This window comes from Nicotiana sylvestris, chromosome 8 (assembly GCF_000393655.2).
Source record: "Nicotiana sylvestris chromosome 8, ASM39365v2, whole genome shotgun sequence".
Classification (NCBI taxonomy): Eukaryota; Viridiplantae; Streptophyta; class Magnoliopsida; order Solanales; family Solanaceae; genus Nicotiana; species Nicotiana sylvestris.
The window spans coordinates 140,834,998-140,845,910 of NC_091064.1; positions in this window are offsets into that span (position 1 = coordinate 140,834,998).

Below are 10,913 nucleotides of genomic sequence, written 5' to 3' on the forward strand. Positions count from 1 at the left end.
AACACAACCTAGGTTAGGCACCTATGGCTTCCAATCACCATCCCATAAGTTACAATACTTAATTCATACTCATATTTCCATAATAAATCCATATATGTAAGTCTAAGGGTAAAAGATTACCTCTTGTAGACCAAATCTTGAAAGACAACTTTTGGGATGTTCTTGATATTTTGAAGAAATCCTATGAAATCCAATCAAAACCATATTTTAACTAGTGATTGAGAAGTGAAATCACCATTAAAACACACTTAAAAACTCACCTTAGGTGTGCAATTGGATGTCTTGGCCAGATTGGGGATGGAGAGGATGTCCTAGTCTTGAAAAATGACTTAAATCCTCTCATTTGCCATCCTTAGGTGTATTTAGAGGTCTGCTACTAGCGTGCCCACGCTAAGACCGCGCTAAGAACCACGCTCACGAGGCAGAATACTTCTCAATATGCGCGGCACGCTTCCGTCGTGCACCTGGGCGCGCATATGACACATGCCCAGTAAAACGGTCATAACTTTCTGTATACACCTCCAAATGATGAAAGTAGACTCAAGGAGCTTTAATTTGATAGGTTGTGCATCAGACAACACATTATATAACTAGAGATATGATTGTCCACAGTGTGGTCTTGTGCATACTCATTCACAACTTTAGTCCATTATGAAATTTCCAACTTGGCTTAGACTTAGGCCTCTCCTTAGACTCCAAATCACTTATAACATGCCTCATAAACTTATTATCATATCCAATTGATATCCATCGTGTTAATAGAACATAAAATATTATACTTAGACTACATGGCACCTCGAACTCCTAAATTACTTAGCAAAAATTTTCTGGTTCCTTACATTCTCCCCCCCCCCCCCTTAGGATCATTCATCCTCGAATGAGGAGTAGAGTCTGTCCCCAAATACATATCATAACCTAACCATTTTCTCACAGATCTTTAACTCCCAATTTTTGACTAACTCCCAAATTTTTCAGAAATTTCGGCAGAGTTTCCCTTGTAATTGGGCCTATCCACCTGTCAGAGAATCCCAGAAACGCACCGCAACAACATAAATGTGATCAAATGACACAACAGAACATAAAACAACACCAACCATAGCCCCATAATGAACATATAATTAGAAAGGAATTCCTTTACATTAGCTGAACAATCGATACAAAATTTATGTAAAACAACTTCATAGAGCTTATTCAAACAAATGGGGGTACTTCTTTTTCATTTCTTTCTCGGTTTCCCAAGTGGCTTCCTCAACCTGCTGGTTCTGCCATAACACTTTTACGGAGGCAATTTCCTTATTTCTCAATTTCCGGACTTGCCTATCAAGGATGGCAACTAGAATTTCTTCATACGATAATTCTTCATTAACCTCAATAGACTCAACTGGCACAATAGTGGATGGATCTCCCACTACCTTCTTCAACATAGACACATGGAAGACCGGATGTACCAACGACATCTTGGGTGGCAGATCGAGCCTGTATGCCACCTGACCAATCCTCTGAATGATTCTGTACGGTCCGACATACCTCAGACTTAATTTCCCTTTCTTCCTGAATCGCATGATGCCCTTCATGGGGGAAACCTTCAAAAATACTCAATCATCTTCTTTGAACTCCAAATCTCTGCGACAAATGTTCGAATAAGACTTTTGGCAACTCTGAGCAGTTTCCAACCTCTTCTTGATAATCTTGACTTTCTCCATGGCCTGATGCATGAGGTCCGGCCCTATCAAATCTGCTTCTCTGACCTCAAACCACCCAATGGGAGACATACATCTCCTACCATACAATGCCTCGAATGGTGCCATCTGGATACTAGCATGAAAGCTGTTGTTGTAAGCAAATTCTATGAGTGGCAAATGGTCATCCCAACTACCTTTAAAATCAAAAGTACAAGCACGCAACATGTCCTCAAGCGTCTGAATAGTCCGCTCAGCTTGCCCGTCAGTTTGAGGATGGAAAGATGTGCTAAGATTTACCTGCGTACCCAAACCTTGCTGAACTTTCTTCCAAAAGTTGGCAGTGAACTGAGCCCCTCGATCTGAAATGACTGAGACTGGAGTGCCATGCAACCTGACCATTTCTTTGATATACAACTGAGCATATCGTTCCGTTTTGTCAGTAGATCTAACTGGAAAGAAGTGTGTTGATTTCGTGAGTCGATCCACGATCACCCAAATTGAGTCGAACTTGCGCGGAGTGCGCGGCAACCCTACCACAAAATCCATGTTGATCATCTCCTATTTCCACATTAGAATTTCTATACTTTGAGCCAATCCACTAGGTATTTGATGTTCGGACTTCGCTTGCTGACGGTTCGGAGATCATATAAAGAAAATCAACACATAGAATGGTACCCTATAGTACCCGATGTGGCATGCAGCCCAATCCATATATTTCGTCGATGGCGCTCACTGGGGGTGTGTAGACTCCAGGGAGGTCCCCTTACGGCCCAAGAGCAATATCAAGCCATCTCGTGGAATCAAATTTAGGCCATCGGCCTCATATCAATATTAGTATAACACTGTTGCGGCGCACAGCCCGATCCCATAGTATCCTCACATCTGGCCCTTGGATGTACTCAGTCTAGAAATCATATAAGCCCCTTGGGCATTAGTAAAATAGTAGTTCTCAGCCCGAAACATCATTTAATATATCATTTTAGTTTCAAACCGAGTAAAAGTGGCTGAGTTGTAAAACAGTGGAAAACGGTACGACTGAGTTCAAGTAGTAAGTCAAAACAGTGAGGAAATAGAGATAAAACTTTTCAGAGTTGGCACGAAGCCCAAATATGGCAATCAGTCCAAATAATGATGATAACAAATAAGCTTCAATCAAATACGCGGTAAAAGCATCACTCGGGATGGACCAAGTCACAATACCCAATAGTAAACAACCCCACGATCATCATCAAGCGCGTGTCTCACCTCAATATAGCACTACGATGTGCTAATCCAGGGTTTCAAACCCTCAGGACATCATTTACATTCATTACTCACCTCGAACCAGCAAAAACTCTAGCTCGCTATGCCTTTGCCTCTCAAATCGGCCTCCTCGCATGTCGAATCTGACCAAAAACAGAACGAATACGTCACAATATGCTAAGGGTACATAACCCAAGCGAAAACAATCGAAAAATATCAAAAATCCTGAAATTAGCAAAACCCGAGCCCCGGGACCACTTCTCTAAACTAAGAAATGTTTACATCAACGGGTTCCTTATCCTTCCACGAGTCCATACATATCAAGAGTTCTCAAATCCGACCTCAAATGACCCTTCAAATCCCAATTTAAAATCTCAAAATCCCAAGCTCTAGTCCTTCCATTTTTAGCTAAATTTCCATGAATTTCTAGGTTAATTTCACAATAGAATCACGTTTTATGCTCATAAATCTTACCTCCAATCAATTCTCCTCGAATCCCTCTTCAATTTCCCTCAAAGAGCTCTCAAAATACTCAGCTATGGTGAAAAAATGGCTCAAAATCGCGGATGAAATGTTTAATAAACTCACTGCCCAGTTCTGGATTTTCTTCATCGCGATCGCGACCAAGGTCTTGTGATCGCGAAGCACTAAATTCCTGCTTCTCAAAATAACACTATGCGAACGCGATGATGCTGCTGCGAATGCGATGCTTTAACTTCCTAGAGCTACGCGAACGCGACCCCACATACGCGAACGCGAAAAGCAATTGCCCTAGGACCTGATTCCTTATACGCGAACGCGAACTCTCTCCTACGAACGTGAAGCACAAGCTGCTCACTCTCCGCGAACGCGAGCCCTCAGACACAAACGCGAAGCACAAACTCAGGGCCACCCAAATTCCTTCTACGCGATCGCGAAGGCCAAAAATCCTCTGCAACTGCTGCTCAAATTCTGCTACTTCTCAACATAGAAATTGGTCTGATTGACCATCTGAAACCCACCCGAGGCCCCCGGGACCTCAACCAAAAGAACCAACACATCCTAAAACCTCATTCAAACTTGTTCCAATCATCAAAACACCACAAACAACACCAAAACCACCAGTTCACATCGAATTCAAGCCTAAGTTTTCTAAAAACTTCCGAAACACGCTTTTGATCAAAAACCCAAGCAAACCACATCCAAATGACCTGAAATTTTGCACACACATCCCAAATGAAATAACGAAGCTAGAGCAACTCTCAGAATTCCATTCTGACCCCCGGATCAAAATCTCACCTATCAACCGAAAATCTTCAAAATACTAACTTCGCCAATTCAAGCCTAATTTTACACCGGACCTCCAAAACCACTTTCGATCACACTCCTAAGTCAAAAATCACCTCTCGAAGCTAACCAATCATCAACACTCACATCCGAGCCCTCTAACTCATAAGTCAACATTCGGTTGACTTTTCCAACTTAAGCCTTCTTAAAAGAGACTAAGTATCTCATTTCTTACCAAAACCACACCAAACGCAAATCAATCAACTCGACCACATAAAACACGGATAATGAAGCATAAAGAAGCAGAAATGGGGGAAACGGAGCGGTAACTCATGAGACGACTGGCCGGGTCGTCACATCCTCCCCAACTTAAACAAACGTTCGTCCTCGAACGAATCAAGAAACATACTTGAAGCCTCAAACAGGTGAGAATATCTACTCTGCATCACCTGCTCGGTCTCCCAGGTAGCCTCCTCCACGGGCCGACCTCGCCACAGCACTTTCACTGAAGCTATATCTTTTGACCTCAACTACCGAACCTCGCAACCCAAAATAGCTACTGGCTCCACATCAAAGGTCAAATTATCGTCCAAGTGAACCGTGCTGAAGTCCAAAACATTAGACGGATCTCCTAATATACTTTCGGAGCATAGAAACATGAAATACCGGATGCACGCTAGACAAGCTGGGTGACAAAGCAAGCATATAAGTCACCTCCCCAATCCTCCGAAGTACCTCAAAAGGCCCAATGAACTGCGGACTCAACTTCCCTTTCTTTCCAAATCTCATAACACCCTTCATGGGCGAAACCTTCAGCAAGACCTTCTCACCAACCATGTAGGATACATCTCAAACCTTTCGGTCTGCATAACTCTTCTGACGCAACTGCGCTGTACGAAGTCTCTCTTGAATCACCTTCACCTTCTCTAAGGCATCCTAAACCAAATCTGTCCCCAATAGCCTAGCCTCGCCGGGCTCGAACCAACCAACTGGAGATCTACACCGTCTCCCATACAAAGCCTTATAAGGAGCCATCTGAATACTCGGCTGGTAGTTGTTGTTGTAGGCAAATACTGCAAGCGGCAAAAACTCATCCCATGAACCTCCAAAATCAATAACACAAGCACACAACATGTCCTCCAATATCTAAATAATACCCTCGGACTGTCCGTCCATATGAGGATGAAATGATGTGCTCAACTCCACCTGAGTACCCCACTCTCTCTACACAGCTCTCCAAAACTACGAAGTAAACTGAGTACCTCTATCTGAGATGATAGAAACCGGAACACCATGCAACCGAACAATCTCCCGGATATAAATGCCTACCAACCGCTCTGAAGAATAGGTAGTACACACAGGAATAAAGTGCGCGGACTTGGTCAGCCGATCAACAATCACCCAAATAGCATCAAACTTCTTCAAAGTTCGAGGAAGTCCAACCACAAAGTCCATAGTGACCCTCTACCACTTCCACTCGGGAATAACGATCTGCTGAAGCAAGCCACCCGATCTCTGATACTCATATTTCACCTGCTGACAATTGAGACACCGGGCTACAAATCCCACAATATCTTTCTTCATTCTTCTCCACCAATAGTGCTGCCTCAAATCCTGATACATCTTCGCGCCACCCAGATGAATAAAATACCATTAGCTATGGGCCTCCTCCAGAATCAACTCTCTAAGCCCATCCACATTGGGAACACAGATCCGGCCTTGCATCCTCAACACACCATCATCAGCGATGGTCACATCTCTGGCATCATCATGCTGAACCATGTCCTTAAAGACAAGCAAATGCAGATCATCATACTGACGCTCTCTAATGTGATCATATAAGGAAGACTGAGAAACCACACAAGCCAACACCCGACTGGGCTCCGAAATATCTAGTCTCACAAACTGATTAGCCAAGGCCTGAACATCAACTGCAAGGGGTCTCTCCCCAACTGGAATGTATGCCAAACTCCCCATACTCACTGCCTTTTGACTCAAAGCATCGGCCACTACATTGGCCTTTCCTGGATGATACATATAGTAATATCATAATCCTTAAGCAACTCTAGCCATCTCCGCTGCCTCAAATTAAGATCCTTTTGCTTGAACAAATGCTGAAGATTGCGATGATCGATGAATACCTCACAAGATACACCATACAAGTAATGCCTCCAAATCTTCAATGCATAAACTATGGCAGCCAACTCCAAATCATGAACAGGGTAGTTCTTCTCATAGGGCTTCAACTGACAAGAAGCATAAGCAATAACTCTACCCTCCTGCATCAATACACAACCAATACCAACTCTCAAAGCATCATAATATATGGTATATAAACCTGAAGCTAATGGCAAAACCAATACTGGAGTTGTGGTCAAAGCTGTCTTGAGCTTCCGAAAGCTCTCCTTACACTTGTCTGACCATACAAATGGAGCACCCTTCTGAGTCAACTTGGTCAAGGGCGATGTAATGGATGAGAATACCTGAACAAATCGGTGATAATAGCCTGCCAAACCAAGAAAGCTACGAATCTATGTGGCTGAGGACGGTCTAGGCCAACTCTGAACCGCCTCTATCTTCTTCGGATCAACCTGAATACCCTCGCTAGACACCATGTGTCCCAAGAAAGCCACTGAACCGAGCCAAAACTCACACTTGGAGAACTTTGCATAAAGCTTATCCTCCCCCAATCTCTGCAATACAACTCGCAAATGCTCCACGTGCTCCTCCTGACTACGCGAGTACACCAGAATATCATCAATGAATACAATAACAAACGAATCCAGATAAGGTCGAAATACACTGTTCATCAAATGCATGAATGCTGTTGGGGCATTGGTCATCCCGAAAGACATGAAAAGAAACTCATAGTGACCATATCTAGTCCGGAAAGCAGTCTTAAGAATATTTGAATCCCTGATCTTCAACTGGTGGTAGCCCGAACGGAGATCAATCTTAGAGAACATCCTTACTCCCTGAAGCTGGTCAAATAAATCATCAATGCGAGGCAAAGGATACTTGTTCTTAATTGTTACCTTGTTCAATTGCCTGTAATCAATGCACATTCTCATTGTGCCATCCTTCTTCTTCACAAACAGAACCGGCGCACCCTATGGTGACACACTAGGCCGAACGAACCCCTTATCTAGGAGTTCCTGAAGATGATCTTTCAATTCTTTCAATTCTGTTGGTGCCATACGATACAGCGGAATAGAAATGGGCTGATTTCCCGGCACCAGGTCAATACCAAAATCAATATCCCTGTCCGGTGGCATGCCCGGCAGGTCTGCAGGAAAAACATCGGGAAAATCCCTTACAATTAGAACAGAATCAATGCTAGGAGTCTCAGCTCCAACATCCCTCACAAATGCTAGATATGACAGACAACCCTTCCCAACCATACGCTGGGCCTTCAAGAAAGAGATCACTCTACTAGGAACATAATCATTCATGCCACGCCACGCCACTTGATTCGCAGTACATCCGGCATAGCCAAAGTGACTATCTTAGCATGACAGTCTAGAATAGCATGACACGGAGATAACCAATCCATGCCCAAAATAACATCAAAGTCCACCATGCTCAATAGCAACAGATCAACTCGGGTCTCCAAACCCCCAATAGTCACAACACATGACTGGTACACATGGTCCATAACAATAGTATCGCCCACCGGGGTAGACACATGAACAGGTAAAGCAAGAAACTCCTGGGGCGTACCCAAATAATGAGCAAAATATGAGGACACATAAGAATAGGTGGAACCGGGATCAAATAATACAGAGGCATCTTTGTGGCAGACTGAAACAATACCTATAATGACAGCATCTGAAGTAATAGCATTTGTCCTGCCTGGAATAGCATAGAAATGAGCCTGGACACCGTCTGATCGACCTTTCCCTCTGGGTCAACCCCTGGCTGCCTGACCTCCACCCCTAGCTGGCTGGGCAGGTGGTGAAGTAACTGGAGCAAAAGTCGAGGGCTGACCCATCTGTTGAAACTGACCATCACGAAGTCGAGGGCATTGCCTCCTCATATGTCCAAACTCTCCGCACTCATAACAACTACCTGGTGCTGGAGATGGGGACTGAAGGGAATCCCTCGCACCAGAGTGACTAGCAGATGCACTCGGCGTAGAAGAACCCTGAGCTGATGCGGTACGAGATGAAGTCTAAGCTGGGAGGGCGTTGAATGAAGGCTGGCCCTGCTGAGACCAATGATGACCACGACCTGAAAATGCCCCACGATACTCTAGATGGGCCGACTGAGCAGGCCTGAAAGAACAACCTCTACCATGCTGGAACTGGCCCCTCGAAGGAGCACCATTGTAACTGCCCGATCCTCGAAGCCTCTTGGCCTCCCTCTCATCTCGCTCCCGACGGCAAACCATCTCAATCTCACGAGCGATATCAACCACCTCCTCGAATGTAGCACCCAATACTCTCTCTCTAGTCATTAGAATACGGAGATGGTAGTTAAGGCCATCCACAAATCTCCTTATCCTCTCACGATCTGACGGAATCATCCAAATGGCATGACGATCCAACTCAGAAAACCTCATCTCATACTGGGTCACGGTCATATCCCCCTGTATCAACCACTCAAACTGCCTACGCAGCTCCTCTCTACGGGACTGCAGTACATACTTCTCCAAGAAGAGAGCGGAGAACTGCTGCCAAGAAAGGGGTGTTGCGTCGAGAGGCCTACGCCTCTCAAAATCCTCCCACCAAGTAAAGGCAGCCCCCGAGAACTGAAAGGTGGTAAATGCCACACCATTAGACTCAAGAAAACCTACTGTATAGAGCATCCACTGACACTTTTCAAGAAAACCTTGGGCATCCTCGCCTCAGCACCACTGAATGACGGAGGTTGGAGCCTACCAAACCTCTCAAGATGACGCTGCGCATCATCCTGCATGACTGGTACTACGAACTCTTAAACTGGCGCAACCGGTTTTGTTGGAGGTGCCTCTGGCGTCTGTAGTCCCTGCATTACCTGCTCAGGTGTGCGAGCAGCGGGGGTCTGATTGCCTCCCCCGGCCTATGAAGTAGTTGTTGTGGTAGTGGCTGAAACTGCCTGAGCCAGGCAAGTGCAAACTGATAAGATCTGTGCCAAGGCCTCCTGAAGACCCAGAATCACGATGGGCATAGCTGGTGCCTGAACTGGTACTGCTGGATCCTGATCCGGAGTTAGGGCAGCTGGTGGATCAACAGGTGTTGCCCTTGCTGCTCTGCCTCTGCCATGTCCACGACCGTGTCTACGGCCTCTGGTGGCCTCAGTGGGTGGCACTGGTGGTCATCCACCTTGTCCGGTAGCTCGCGTCCTCACCATCTGTGAGAGAATAGAATAACAGAAGTTTAGTTCTCGGATCAATAAAGTCGCACGACAAGAATTTCAAGAATGTGAAGTTTTTCCTAAAGGTTCTACAGCCTCTCGAGGATAAATACAGACGTCTCTGTACTGATCCGCGAGACTCTACTAAACCGGCTCATCACTTGCGAGACCTATGTAACCTAGGCTCTGATACCAACTTGTCACGACCCCAACCCCAGTCGTGATGGCGCCCAACACACTACTAGGCAAGCCTGACCAACTAACAACCTCAATCTGTTTTCTTATAAAAATCATTATCGGCTAACACAGTTAAATTGCTAAATTACCCTAATAAGAATTTAAGACAACGAGTTAAAATGCAGAAATTTCAGATGATAATACTACTACATAGCCCATACAGATTTGGTGTCACAAGTTTTGAGCCTCTAGTACAAGTTTAACAGCCTAATACATAATTAGTCTAGGAAATGCGGATAAAACGAAAGGACAGAAGGGAGAGATCCGGGCTACGGACACCATGCAGCTACCTCAATGCTCCCGGATATGAACTGATCGATTGAAAATCCTCACTCAGCCTCTGGAACACCTGGATCTGCACGCAAGGTGCAAGGAGTAATGTGAGTACTCCGACCCAGTGAGTAATAAGCATAAATAATGACTGAGAATAAGAAGTCACGGAAAAATACAGAGTAATCTATAATGTGGCAGTTTAAACAAGTAACATGAAAGCAATAAACCAATGAAAACGAAATATGGTAATGTTATAACAAATAAGCAGCTAAGTGATAGACATATAAAGAAAATCAACACATAGAACGATAACCTATAGTACCCGTTGCGGCGTGCAGCCCGATCCATATATTTCGTCGACGACGCTCACTGGGGGTGTACAGACTTTGGGAGGGGGCCCTTACGACCCAAGCGCAATATCAAGCCATCTCGTGGCATCAAATCTAGGCCCTTGGCCTCATATCAATATCAGTATAACACTGCTGCGGCGCACAGCCCGATCTCATAGTATCCTCACATCTGGACCTTGGCCGTACTTAGTCCAAAAATCATATAAGCCCATTGGGCATTAGTAAAACAGTAGTTCCAGCCCGAAACATCATTTAATATATCATTTTAGCTTCAAACCGAGTAAAAGTGGCTAAGTTGTAAAATAGTGGAAAATGGTACGACTGAGTTCAAGTAGTAAGTCAAAACAGTGAGGAAATGGAGATAAAACTTTTCGGAGGGTTCAAATAGTTGGCACGAATCCCAAATATGGCAATCAGTCCAAATAATGATGATAACAAATAAGCATCAATCAAATATGCAGTAAAAGCATCACTCGGGACGGACCAAGTCATAATCCCCAATAGTAAACGACCCCACGCTCATCGTCAA